This window comes from Bison bison, unplaced genomic scaffold (assembly GCF_000754665.1).
Source record: "Bison bison bison isolate TAMUID 2011002044 unplaced genomic scaffold, Bison_UMD1.0 scf7180017864481, whole genome shotgun sequence".
In the NCBI taxonomy this organism is placed as follows: Eukaryota; Metazoa; Chordata; class Mammalia; order Artiodactyla; family Bovidae; genus Bison; species Bison bison.
In genome coordinates, this window is record NW_011495041.1 from 1155995 (window position 1) to 1171115 (window position 15121).

General features: G+C 39.9%; 1 protein-coding gene across 8 annotated transcripts in view; it reads right to left on the reverse strand.

Moving 5' to 3' along the window:
- The window catches only part of ITSN1 (intersectin 1 (SH3 domain protein)), a 245535-nt gene that overhangs the window by 173434 nt on the left and 56980 nt on the right, over positions 1-15121 (reverse strand). Inside the window, exon 1 of one of the 8 annotated variants that reach the window (XM_010862261.1) lies at positions 3964-6061. The exons of the other annotated variants lie outside the window; for them this stretch is intronic. The gene's annotated coding sequence lies outside the window, so the exon portion shown is untranslated. Of the gene's footprint in view, positions 1-3963; positions 6062-15121 lie in introns of those variants that run through there. 8 annotated transcript variants of the gene reach the window in all.

Sequence of the window (15121 nt, forward strand, 5' to 3'; positions counted from 1 at the left end):
CGAAACATGAGATTATGGAGTAAACTGGACATAAGCAAGCACACTTTGGATGTCACTGTCTCCCATCATCCCCAGATGGGACCATCTAGTTGCAGGAAAACAAGCTTAGGGCTCCCACTGAGTCTGCATTATGGTGAGTGGGATAATTATTTCATTATATATCACAATGTAATAATAAAAGAAGTAAGAATTATCCTGAAACTGTATTTCCCTCTGTGGAAAAACTGTCTTCCATGAAACTGGTCCCTAGTGCCAAAAAGGTTGGGGACTGCTGATCTACAATGAAAATACACAGGAACATAGGCATCTACATAAAGGAAACTAGAGATGGGTGTTCTTCTCCCTGAAGAATCAGGGATGCAGGGCCATTGCCTCAGAACAAGTGCAGAAAGCTCACCAGCTGATGCAATATTCTGGGGAAGATCTGTTCTTCATCAGAGAAGGCAGCACCATGCACACAAGCCTGTCCACCCAACTTTATTAACACTTAGCATTTCTATTTCCTGTAGCCTTTTCTCTATAAATATGTAATTGTTTCCTTCTTTTGCACACTTTACATTATAAAAAAATACTTTCCCCAAGTTGGGCTTCCCTGGTAGCTCAGCTGGTAAAGAATCCTCTCCAATGCAGGAGACCCTGGTTCGATTCCTGTTGGGAAGTTCCACAAGAGAAGAGATAGGTTACCCACTCCAGTATCTTGGGATTCCCTGGGGGCTCAACTGGTGGGTTCAATCCGTGGGTTGGGAAGATCCCCTGGAGAAGGGAATGGCTACCCACTCCAATATTCTGGCCTGGAGAATTTCCTTGCAAAGAGTCGGACATGACTGAGCGATTTTCACTTCCCCAAGTTATTAAAAACCTTTCATAAACACATTGCTGGACTTACTTATATCTTTTTAGAGTGAGGCAAACATTCCTATATTTACATATTAAAAAATAGAAAAACACTTGGACTAAATATTGAGCAATCAAGAAATAGTAAATAGTAGTTTGAAAAGTTTGGCTAAATGTTAGGATTTTTAAGCCAAAAGCTAAAACATGTTTGAGAAAAGTCTTTAACCTTTCTTCATTTCAGCTTCAGAAAGGGGAGCTAATCACAGAAAGTTACAAAATAAATATGATTCTGAATTTCAATATTTACATTAAAATTCAAATTTTAATGTATTTAAAGTAGAAGACACCTCTGTAAATTTATATTTATAAAAGTGATAGGTCATCCTTAAAACAGTATTAAAATGTCACTTTGCATAAAAACTGTGTTAAAATACATTTGTTATTTGATTCAGTGTTTTGCTATTATAAAGGGAGATTACTCAAAAAATATTAAATGATTTCAAAAAATAAAATACAAAATATGTATAATTGGTCTCTAGCACACTAAAATACAACAAAAAAGGCAAAAATTAATTATGAGGAATAAAATTTCTAAACTCAATTATTGGCACAATTTAAAACTTTTAACTTTATATTAAATAAACTTTGCAAAACATCTTTAAAAATAGGTATGTCATATAATTCTTCCTAACTTCCTGGAGGTTTGAAAATTTTCTAACACATTATAAAATTAAAGGGGGGGAATAGGTAAATATAAAAATGAGCATTGGGATGAGTTAATTCAAACGTGTACTCATTCACAGAAAAAGAAATCCTCACAATTACACAATTCCAGTAATTAGCAGAATTCTAACAACCAAAACAGAATTTAGTTAAGGATTAGTGATCGAAAGACCAAAATGAGATTATGAGCATACAGTATCTATTTTTATACTTAATTAATGCCCACACTCTCACAACATCTTGGAATCATCTTATATAAAGAAGCAAAATGGGTGAGAGGACTTGGGAGACTGGGGTTGTGCCTATACACTATTGAACTATGCATAAAATAGATAACTGATGAGAATGTACTGGATAGCACAGGGAACTCCACTTAATGCGCTGTGTGAACCGAGTGGGAACGAAGGCCACACGGGAGGGGATACATGTATGTGTATGGCTGATTCATTCTGCTGTACAGTAGAAACTAACAGGGGCTTCCCTCATAGCTCAACTGGTAAAGAATCCACCTGCAATGCAGGAGACCTAGGTTCAATCCCTGGGTTGAGAAGATCCACTGGAGGAGGAAATGGCAACCCACTCCACTATTCTTGTCTGGAGAATCCCATGAACAGAGGAGCCTGGTGGGTGGGGTTGCAAAGAGGAGCCTGGTCCATGGGGTTGCAAAGAGTCGGGACACGATGAAGCATAGCACAGCAAAGAAACTAACAGAACATTGTAAAGCAACTACACTCCAATAAAAATTATTCTGTTTTAAAGCAAGAAGGAAAAGTCCCAATAACTAGACAAGCAAAACCTACAGAAGAGGCAGAGACTTGAACTAATGCTGTGAACACATCACTGAACTATGTTGGTTGCTAGATTCCTAACCAGAGAATACTTGGTCTCAATATTTAAAGATATAATCTTAATATAAGAGAAGGTATTTTATGTACAATGGAACATTTATAAGCACTATTCTTTTTGTTGTTATTTTTGTTCTTTAGCCACTAAGTGCAGTCCAAATTCTTTGAGACTCCATGGACTGTAGCCCACCAGGCTCCTCTGTCCATGAAATTTTCCAGGCAAGAATACTGGAGTGGGTTGTCATTCCCTCTTCCAGGTACCTTCCCAAGTCAGGGATCACACTCTCATCTCCTGCATTGGCAAGAGGATTCTTTACCAAACACTGAGTCTTATCAAATCACTGAGCTTTACCGAACACTGAGCCAAAGACTGATTCTTTACCAAACCAGCTGCTGCTGCTAAGTTGCTTCAGTCGTGTCCGACCTGTGTGACCCCATAGATGGCAGCCCACCAGGCTCCTCCGCCCATGGGATTTTCCAGGCAAAGTACTGGAGTGGGGTGCCATTGCCTTCTCCGAACCAGGGGAGCCTTAAATTTACAGTATTCCAACAGTTCTAGATTGCAGGCAACTACTCATGCTGCCAGAGAAAGGCAAGCTGGCTAGAAGGTATCAGAAGTCAGAGAGGTAAGGAAACAAGAGACTATTCTTCTTCATATTTAAAATAACTTTATCACTGGCCTGCATTTTCACAGATCTATTGTCTACATGCAGTTCACAGTGTCCTTTTCTAATATTCAGGCTAATTTATTTGAAGCAGATTTTCGTGGTACTAAGGCAATAAACTTTACATTCATTTCTTACAAAAATTTATTTTTAAAATTTTGTTGTAAAGTTGATCAAAAGGTTTAGTTTTATGTTAAAGGACCTACAGGATAGCAAGGTACAGAAGAAAAATTTTTAATTTCTGGAAATTTGGCATCAGTTAAACATTGAGAAAGAAAGGAAAAGAAAACTGTCAAAATGTGAGACAAAAATGAAAGTATAAGCAACAATAAAATACCTTGTAAGGTACAAAAATATTTTCAGGAATACACAAAAGTACATAACATATCATGATATTATCTGGTATTTGAGAGTTGTGATGGTCTGGTTTCAGGCGCTGTTCTACTCATATTCAACCACTACCACCACCACCACTATCCCACCCCATCCTACTCCCTCATTCTAGAATAAAAATGGAAAGGAATCACAAAAATTAAAATTAAAACAAAAACTACATCCCCCATATCTCTTACTTTTGGAGGCCATTACATCTCTAAGAATTCAAAATTAGAAAACCTTAAAAAACGAAATCTCTATTATTTAAAAAAAAATAAAAGTCTGCAATGAACAGAAAACAACTAGAGGAGTTTAGACCCCTGCATTTTAAGCAAGCCTTACACCAAATTCCAGTCCTGTGAAAAACGAGCAGGAGAAGAACAAAAGGCAGAAAGTTGCCCTGTAAGATTACACATAAAGGCAAGATGTACACAAAGGTCTTTTGAAATACAGAGAAAAGGTACCGAAAGCCACACAATACATGGACAAAGGAACTGACAAATCTCAAACATACAGCCAACCTGATCAATGCTGAATTGTCATGTCTGAAGTCATGGACCTCAAATGCAGCTTCTAAACGTGCCACTGTTTGAAGTTGAACAAGATGGCCTGTAAGGGATGTGCAGCTTGCTCACGAGTAAGATTTTAAAACTGCATGAAGGGTAAAGAACCCAATAAAAGAGAGAACTGAGTTCAAAGAGACAATGTCAATGTTCTATCTGAAAAGCTGGAGTGAATATTCAAGCTGTCCTCTCAAAAGAGAACAGGCATGCCTCCCAGGTTTCCGTTGTTGGGGGAAGGGGTGGTGGCCGGGGAACGAGGTGAGAAGGGGACGGGTCAGAAGCGGCCAGTGGCCAGCAAGCACTGTCAGGCCCAGCTGTCAGCACGTCTCTGGGCAACACACACTGGCATTTCAGACGACGCGTCCACTCACCCCTGCTTACGTTCCACAAAGAGAAATGCCAAGGCACCTTGCCTATGGAGCTCATGGAGCAGATTTTTAACCTTAGTTCTCCTAAATCACCCTTATTTTAATATTTGCAATAGGAGAGAATTCAGCAGGGAGCAATAAAACCAAAGCATAGCTACAAAGTTGAAAAATGAGGGACAGAAAACAAAAAGACAGAATAAAGGCATTCTTGTTTTAAGAGAGAAATGGAAATTAACCAGCCCCTCTCTGAAGCTTATTGGCACCTCCAGACCACCAACCAGTTGCCAAGTCACATCTAAGAAGTAAGTCATTAACTTACAGCTTGTCTAACGCTTCTAAGAAATCAGATTCTAGAACACTCACTAAGCTGCAGATAGGATAACCATTCATAAAGCTTCAATAAGTGAGGGACTTTATTTCTTCCAGAAGGTCCCATTTTCAAGAGGGTTATTAAGAATAAAACAGTTATCACTGGAAAAAAAAAAAAAACCAAAACAGTATCATTGAAAGGCACTAAAAGCTGAAAAAGTAATTCCTGGAAGAAAGCAGATTACCCCAAATCAAATATCACTAATTTTAAGAATCCATGAGTGGATATGTATATATACAGCTGATTCACACTATTGCACAGCAGATACTAACAAAACACTGCAAAGCAATTATATACCTATTAAAAAATAATTTAAAACAACATAAAATTAAAAACTATATAAGATACCATCAAAAAAAAAATCGATGAGTGGGAGAGGGGCATTTCAGACTAAATTTTATTTTAAATATAAATCTTTTGGAATTTTAAGATTATCTGCCAATTAATGAGATTATATAAATTTAACATATTATCAACTCACTTTCCAGTTTCTTCCCAAATAAAAATAAGGGACAAAAAATTGAAAATTTCACAGGTAACTGTAAACAGTTATCACATGGGGGAAAAAAAAGTAATGAACTCGGTAATGGGAATGTTGTCCTCTGTGTCATGTGGATAAATCTGGTCACTAAAAGGAGACGATCTAAAACTTTTCTTCCAAATAAAAACCGAATTCTCAACACACTGCAAGGCACAAGCATATTTTAAAAAGAAAATATTTAATAATAAAATAACCTTCCATGTTATATCACCAGAAATGATATCACCCTGTCTTAAATCAACACAGTGTACCGGTTGGCTACTCTCACCTTTATCGCTAAGGTAAATAAGCTATAAACCTCTAAATACAAGCAGCAACCAAGAAGGGTCTTATCAGTTCTGCTTCAGGAACAGTGATCAAAGCAAGGCAGAGAAAAGTCTTAGAGGAAGTCTCAGTTTTGGAAAAGAAGTCAAGAAACTACCCAGAAAGCACCAATTGTGCAAAACAGTGCTGTAACACTGAAAAGAGCAAGAAAGCAGAAAGGCCTCCTGCAAGAATTTTAAGACTCATTCCACAAAAATAGTGCAACAGCTGCAATCAGATAAATTAAATATGAGTTTACAGAGCACAGTAAAAGAAGAAATGAAACATACACATGCTGCACAAAAAACAACCATGTGCTAGTATTGATAAACTGCTCTACATTTGAATATACTCATCAAAATGAAATTTGCCTACATGGAAGCCTTGATAGGTAAACAACCTACCTGTCAATGCAGCAGACTCAGGTTCCATCTCTGGGGTCAAGAAGATCCCCTAGAGAAGGAAATGGCAACCCACTCCAGTATTCTCGCTGGGAAACCCCATGGACAGAGGAGCTTGGTGGGCTGCAGTCCACGGGGTCGCAGAGTCAGACATGACTGAGCAACTGAGCATGAGCACAAAGCTTTAATAATGAGCACACAATCGGGAAGCCAGCGAGCATGTCACATCTTCGACATCTTCACAGATGCAGTGCGTGACAGTTAGACCAACTAACTCTCCTGATGCCAGCAAGTGGAAACCTCAAGGGAGATTTGTTTCAATCTCTTATTAGAGTCTGTGCTAAGGACTGGTAAGTGTTTACCCAATCAGGAGATAAAGGAAATCTATAGGGCTACCTGTTAATAATCTCATCCATGCATAGATGCTGGCTGACTCCTGCTACAGCTGAACATTAATTTACCAACAGGTAAAGAACACCCATGAAATTAAAAGATGCTTGCTCCTTGGAAGAAAAGCTATGACCAACCAAGACAGCATATTAAAAAGCAGAGACATTACTTTGCTGACAAAGTTCCGTCTAGTCAAAGCTATGGTTCTGTATGAATGTCTGTCTAGTCAAAGCTAGTCATGTATGGATGTGAGAGTTGGACCATAAAGAAAGCTGAGCACCAAAGAATTGATGCTTTTAAACTGTGGTGTTAGAGAAGACTCTTGAGAGTTCCTTGGACTGCAAGGAGATCCAACCAGTCCATCCTAAAGGAAATCAGCCTGATTTCTGGACTGATACTGAAGCTCCAATACTTTGGCCACCTGATGCGAAGAACTGACTCATTGGAAAAGACCCTGATGCTGGGAAAGACTGAAGGCAGGAGGAGAAGGGAAAGACAGAGGATGAGATGGTTGGATGGCATCACTGACTCGATGGACATGAGTTTGAGCAAGTTCCAGGAACTGGTGATGGACAGGGAAGCCTGGTGTGCTGCAGTCCATGGGGTCACAAAGAGTCGGACACAACTGAGCGACTGAACTGAACTGACCTGAAAGAATGAGGGATGTCCAAAGAAAAAGCCTTACTGCAACATCAATGAAAAGTGACTGAGTGCCATGAATGAAAGTAAAGGACAATACAGTCATTAACAAAAGCCAACTGTGCCCTGGTAGGTGACCTAAAGGACGTCTGTGCAGGACAAGATTTATGACACAAGGAACTTTTAGGGCTAAAAAACTATTCAGTGACATTAGCATCACTAAACACTCAGCAGACTGCAGCCAACAGAAAACCAGAGTGTTTCAAGAGACAACAGATACATGATTCAAATCTTTAATTTCACTTCACTTGACTGAATTACACTGAAATATATTTATGCCTGAGAAAAAAAGACAAAAGCTGAAAAGAATCCTGGTCATCATTTACTAAGGATTTCACCCAATTTAAGTGGAAGTGGCTAGCTGTACCATTAAAGTACAGAAAAGAAACTTAGAAGTTTCTGTTAAAAATCACAAATACACTGTGCTCTGGAATAAAATTGAAAAAGAAGAAAATTCCAAAAAAAAAAAGAAAATTCCAAGTTTTCTCAATTTCATACTTTCTTTAAAAAGGTTCAATTTCTCATAATATGAAAAACCTTAGAGAAGCCACTTTTATTCTTAAAATGCGAATTCTAGTTCAGTTTATCCAGAATTACAATTTAAGCATGTTTCAACATGTATAGTTGACTGCATTTGATCTAAATGTTGTGGAATCCAGTAGAGCTGTTTATAATTCCAAATAACATTCAAAAGATTTTGAAAAGATAACTATTGTTACTGAAGGGAAGAAAAGTTAATTTATTCAATATGCAGTTCACTGATTAACATTCATCTGTGTGGACATTATTAAACTAACCCTTTTATTTCCTCTCTGACAAAGCTTTTCTTATTTCCTTTACACCCCAACCTTTAAAATGGACCTTACAAAGTTTTTGTCAAATGGAAATTTTAATTGAGAATTTGAGCCAACTTAATTAAGGTCAATCCAGCGTGGAAAGTTCACCACAAAAGAATGAAGTAAAACCTCAAAATAAGCAAGTTTATTATTGCAGATTTCCAATATTAATAACTGTAACAACTAGAGCCCCCTCTCCCACTGCTGGTGGGAGGATGAACTGTTATATCTCCTTTGGAAAGCAATGTGACAATAATGTTCCAAGAGTGAAAAAATGTTCTTTACCCATGTAACCAATAATTCAACTCCTGGGAATGTGCCCTAAGAAAATAATTAAAATGTCCAAAGCTGTTTACTGTGACCACTTGCGGTCCAGTGGTTAAGAATCTGCCTGCCAGTGCAGGGGACATGGGTTTGATCCCTGGTCTGGGAAGATCCCTCCCACCATGGAGCAACTAAGCCCAGGTGCCACAGCTACTGGGCCCATGCTCTGCAGCAAGAGCAGCCATCACAGCAAGGAGAGAGCAGTTCCCGCTTGCCGCAACTAGAGAAAGCCTCCATGCAGCAACTAAGAGCTAGGGCAGCCAAGAACAGGGAAATAAAATGTATGATAAACTGAAAAATTATCTTTTATGTTCAGAACATCTGAACATTAATATTTTCTCCCTTCGGTGGTTATATTTCAATAGGTGAGATCCAGGAATTTGACTGAAAAATGTTATTCTGCTGTGTACAGAAAAATAGAATTGTATATAGATAGATAAATGGTCACTCCATCTATCTGGAATTCTAATAAAGCTGCTCCCTCCTTCTTGCCACCTGAGTATGTTGCTGCAGTGGAATTCATGGCCCTTACAACAGCACTGGCAGCAGCAAAGCCAGGAGTGATTCTCAAAAGAGGCAGACTTTACTAACTGTCAGAGTAGGTTAGCAAGGATTAACTGAGCCGTCACAGGCACAGTCCAGTTCAGAACAGGATCACCAGCTTCAGGCTGGCTGTGGATCTTGTGGAGTTATGTACACTATTTCTAAGCTTTAGAGTCTTTATCTGGAAAGTACAGATAATAACAGTACCTAGTTTATTGAAAAAAAAAAAAAAAAAAAACAGGTGGATGAAACTGGAGCCTATTATACAGAGTGAAGTAAGCCAGAAGGAAAAACACCAATAAAATATACTAACGCATATATATGGAACTTAGAAAGATGGTAACAATAACCCTGTGTACCAGACAGCAAAAGAGACACTGATGTATAGAACAGTCTTATGGACTCTATGGGAGAGGGAGAGGGTGGGAAGATTTGGGAGAATGGCATTGAAACATGTAAAATATCATGTATGAAACGAGATGCCAGTCCAGGTTCGATGCACGATACTGGATGCTTGGGGCTAGTGTACTGGGACGACCCAGAGGGAGGGTATGGGGAGGGAGGAGGGAGGAGGGTTCAGGATGGGGAACACATGTATACCTCTGGCGGATTCATTTTGATATTTGGCAAAACTAATACAATTATGTAAAGTTTAAAAATAAAATAAAATTAAAAAAAAATAATAAAAGTAATTGATGAAAGAAAAAAAAAAAACTCATCATGACAAAGACTCTCTCCCTGATCAAACTTTCATCAGGCTCCTCTGAGCCCGCTTCTGGATGAGGGCTCAGCCTTGGCCCTGCCCTGTCCTTTCTTCCTAGCCCAGTTTAGCAAGAATCCTCTAGTCTGTTTAACAGAGCATCCCTACCTTTGATATCTAATTACATCTGATAACTGATCAAGTTCCTCAACTCCAACTTTTGATGTACCAGTCCTGGGCTTGCCTTTTGCAACATTCCCATTAGGTCAATATAGCAAGAATCCCCCAACCCATGAATGCCTCCTTGTAATAAATTTCCATCCACTGACCACCCCTTCCACCGCCGACCACCCACCCTTCATCCTGCCCCTTGGCTATAGATCCCCACTCATCTTTGTTGTACTCAGAGTTGAGTTACAATTCTCTCCTCTGTTGCAACAGTCTTCAATAAAGTCTTCCTTACAATTTTAACAAGTGTCAGAATAAGCTTTTGTTTAACAAGGGGAAATGAGTGTGAATGTAAATAAAATGCTTGGAACATTAACTTACGCACTTCTGTTCAGTCATGATTCTCACCCAGTAAATATAAAAGACTAACTTAATGTTTAAACGCTAAACTGTTCAGCTTAAATCAAGTAATGGCTACTTATTACACAACGGTTTTTACTTTTTTTGGCTGTGCTGTGTGGCATAAGGTATCTTAGTTCTCCAACCAGGGGTCGAACCCGTGCCCCCTGCAATGGAAGTGCAGAGTCTTAACCGCTGGACCTCCAGAGAAGTCCCACAAAACTGTTACTGTGATAAAGATCCACAGAGAGCAACATTTAGGTGCTGCCTCAGAGAGCTCAAATTTAGAACAGGAACAGAGAATCACTCTAAGCGTGCGTCATACAACAGTGCGTGGCAGGTCAGGGTACAAACTCGGCAGAGAAGAGAAACTGATGAACGGAGTGTAGTGGAAAGGTCACCAGATGGGCTCTGAAGGAGGAAGACAAGTTGCAGAATCACTATCAAGGTGGAAGATGAACACTCAGGAGGAAGGAAACCACCCCAAGGGCAAAGGGGTAAAGGTGGAGCTGAGACTAGACTATGCCCCACTGGCAACACCTGGGCAAGGGAGCTAATGAAAGATGTAGCAGGAGCGGGCCAGGATCAGATTCACCTTTTCTAATTAACTTTTTCCGGTTTGTGCCCCTCTGGCAACTAAGAAGCGGGATGGGGGAAATGGCAGTTAGAATCCAAATAAATGCATACTATGGAATTGGCAAGAAAACATAGACACTGCCCATTAACAAGAACAAAACTGACAAGGAAAAAAACAAAACTGAGCACAGACACAGTTTGTAGAAATACACCAAAGGAAAAAAGATACAAAATTAATATGTCATCATTAGGTAACCTTAAAGATTTTATTTATGGTACAGCTATTACAAACTGGTAACTATTAACTACTGAACTATTCTTACAAAAGAACTGAATTTATCCCCTGCAGAACTCTACCCACACTCCCTCTCTGTCTTCCCTTCATGACCTGGCTAATTCTTCTTGCTATTCTAAACTCAGGCCACATGTCCTGTTTGAAAGTTAGAATGGTTTAAGTGGACTTCCTCTATTGTTCTTAAATGCTCTAAGCTTAGGTCTAAATCCACTGTAAACTGTTTGTTTAGTGTGTGTTCCTTAGACAAGACTTTAGTCCCTTGAAAACAAGAACCTGTTTCTGCATTTCTAGCCCTGTTACATGGCTCTAGCCATGTAATGACATGAATGACTCACAATGTATACTGAATGAATGGGTCTTAGAACAAATGAATAAAGGCTGAAAACTCCATGGGGTCACTCTTCCATCTTCAGTGGTCACCTGCATAAATTGAGAACTAAACAAGGAGTCTTTCTGCAGTCAGATTCCTGATACATTGTATAATCCTGCAACTCTTAGGAATCAAACTAATTTCAATTCTCCAAAGTGCATAAAGAAGGCTGAGTGCCGAAGACTTGATGCTTTTGAACTGTGGTGTTGGAGAGGACTCTTGAGAGTCCCTTGGACTGCAAGGAGATCCAACCAGTCCATCTTAAAGGAAATAAATCCTGAATATTCATTGGAAGGACTGATGCTGAAGCTGAAACTCCAATACTTCGGCCACCTGATGCAAAGAACTGACTCATTGGTAAAGACCCTGATGCTGAGAAAGACTGAAGGCAGGAGGAGAAGGGAAAGACAGAGGATGAGATGGTTGGATGGTATCACCAGCCCAATGGACATGAGTTTGGGCAAACTCCAGGAGAGAGTGAAGGACAAGGGAAGCCTGGTGTGCTGCAATCCATAGGGTCACCAAGAGTCGGACAAGACTTAGTGACTCAACAACAACAACAAAGCAAAAACCAAATACTGATTTCAAAAGTTCCAAGGAATACAAAATATTCCAAGAAAGACGACAGAAATGAACTAGCTCCCTAAATTTCACAGTACTATATTAGTCACTCTAATTTTCACATCAATTATCTGGAGTTAAGACAGAAATACATAAAACATATTCCAACTAATGAAGCTGATGCTTAAACATATGCCTTTTTAAGAAAAAACTAAAGCTTCATAGTTTTATTGAAAACACTGATGACTTTGTACTTTTTTCTTAATTTAATATTTTAAGAGAGGTGAAGCAGCTTCTTCTTCTTTATTAAATAAAACAGGCAACCATGCTCTAGAAACTTGCTATTTTGGAAGCAACAATCAAAACGCTCCCAAGGTTTCTCTTTATCTGCTCAGAGCACAAGTTTCTCTTAGAAAGTCTTCATTGATTCGGCCCTAAAATCAAATAAATTCAGCTTAACATCAGAGGCTTCCTCCGCTTATTTTATTTACTCAGTACCAAAGTACATTGTCACTGCTTTTTAAGGACCTTTTCAAAGCCAGGCAGTTGTCACAGGATGCAGACAATTCAAGCTGTAGGACACAATGAGGGCCACTGACAACCGCCCTGTCTATACACTTACGCCTCCTGAGCAACTCCTCTCACTTGTTCTCAAAAGTTAATTCATTTCCAAATGAAATTAAAAGACGCTTGCTTCCTTGGAAGAAAAGCTATGACCAACCTAGATAGCATATTAAAAAGCACAGAAATTACTTTGCCAACAAAGGTCCATCTAGTCAAGGCTATGGTTTTTCCAGTGGTCATGTATGGATGTGAGAGTTGGACTATAAAGAAAGCTGAGCACCGAAGAATTGATGCTTTTGAACTGTGGTGTTGGAGAAGACTCTTGAGAGTCCCTTGGACTGCAAGGAGATCCAACCAGTCCATTCTGAAGGAAATCAGCCCTGAATATTCATTCATTGGAAGGACTGACGCTGAGGCTGAAGCTCCAATAATATGGCCACCTGATGCGAAGAACTGACTCATTGGAAAAGACCCTGATGCTGGGAAAGACTGAAGGCAAGAGAAGGGGATGTCAGAGGATGAGATGGATGGATGGCATTGCCGACTCAATGGACATGAGCTTGAGTAAACTCTGGGAGTTGGTGATGGACAAGGAGGCCTGGTATGCTGCAGTCCATGGGGTCACTAAGAGTCAGACAGGTCTGAGGGACTGAACTGAACTGAAATGTAACAGAAACTAACCCTTTGAGTAGGTCAACATAATAATGTAACAAAGGGGACCACCCTATGGGAAAAAGAAACCTCCGGGTTCCCTGAAGAACCACTACCCCAAATCCTCAGACCCTCAAGTTCTGTAAACTAGAATCATCCAAACCTAAACATACCATGGCTCATCTCCTTATGGGAAAAGCTCACGCCTACAGAAGCACTGAGGTGAGACTGAGGAATCCTTTAAGTAGTACCAAAGTTTGAATTCTTCAACCACCCCACTCCAGCACTCTTGCCTGGAAAATCCCATGGATGGAGGAGCCTGGTAGGCTGCAGTCCTCCGGGTCGCTAGGAATCGGACACGACTGAGCAACTTCCCTTTCACTTTTCACTTTCATGCATTGGAGAAGGAAATGGCAACCCACTCCAGTGTTCTTGCCTGGAGAGTCCCAGGGATGGGGGAGCCTAGTGGGTTTCCATCTATGGGGTCGCACAGAGTCGGACATGACTGAAGCGACTTAGCAGCAGCAGCTGCAGCAGCAACTATGTACAAGGTTGGACAACCATTGTTGGGACTCAGAGCAAATGAATCTTCTGTGAAATGCACATGAGAGTGAAAAGTGCAAGTCGCTCAGTGGGTCCCACTCTTTGTGACCCCAGGGACTATACAGTCCATGGAATTCTCCAGGCCAGAATACTGGAGTGGGTAGCCTTTCCCTTCTCCAGGGGATCTTCCTAACCGACGGATTGAACCCAGGTCTCCTGCATTGCAGGCGGATTCTTTACCAACACAGCTATCAGGGAAACACGTGAATTTGGTCCAAACTTTTCTCAAGAATACAATCCAAACCAGAGATTTCATCCGTAAGCACACAGTAAGTCCAGAAAAATGGAGGAGTCTAGTGACATGGCCCTTGTCACAGATCTGCTCTGTTAATGCTTGCCACCTAATGCAAAGGACTCATTCTGACTTTCTGAGACAGCACAAAGCTTCCCTAAAGTGGTTAGCCCAGTAGATCACCCACCCTGAAGTGTAACACATAAAATATAAGGTTGGGGGAGGGGAGAAGACAAACATCGCATTCAAGACAGCCAGGCAGCAGGCACACTGATTGAGACCCCCCCCAGTCCCAGACAGTGAGACTGGCACTGCAAACAGTAACTCTACCCTGAAAGGGGAGAAGCCAGAGGACACAGAGGCGAGCACTTGGTGCGGGTCAATTGCCTGACCATTAACTGACCCATCTATCCACACTTGCCACTGTGCACTAAAAACAGGACACAAGATGGCTTTTATAGCATCCCCAGCTGCTAAAAATGTTAAGAAAACCAATTTCAAAACACGCAGCAGAACCTGTACACTGTGAAAAGAGGAAAAGCAACATGTGCATCCAGTGTCAAAAACAGAAATCAAGAGAAACGAGATGTTCATAAAACACCTCACTTTTATATAGCTCCGATCTGTGAAGCAGCTCAAATATTTTTGCAAATTAAAGAAAAAAATCTAATTATAGGACTTCTAACAACACCCCTGTGAAATAGGTGGAATGCAAATATAATTACTTCTGTTTAGCTACTGAAGACAAGTAGACACATATTTAATCACACGCAAGTCAGAGTCCTGATCGAACTCAGTCCAGGACTTTCAGCATCCCATACAGCCAAGTTACCAGTAACTTGAGTGATCTTAATAAAGTAAAATATAAACGTGAACCCCACGGTTTTCTATGCTCAAAAACTAAATTCTAAGAATTAACAATTAAGTCAAAATTGGTTTTAGTTTTAGAAGGAAAACAGTTCAAGAATTCCATTTAACCTGTTGAATCTACTTTTTAAAACTTTCTTTTTCAGGAGTCAAGAAACCATAACGACAATGATGATTAAAGCCACTTAAATTTAGAAATCATAGAGAAAAGTGAAAAGTCAGTTTCTCACACTCACCAATATAAACGTAACAGTTTTACGCCTCCTTCAAAGGACAAAAGGAATTCAGTTTAAAGTGCAAGGTCAAAGTATAGAAAAAGACATGCTGGCCTGGGAAATCAATAGGTTTAACAACA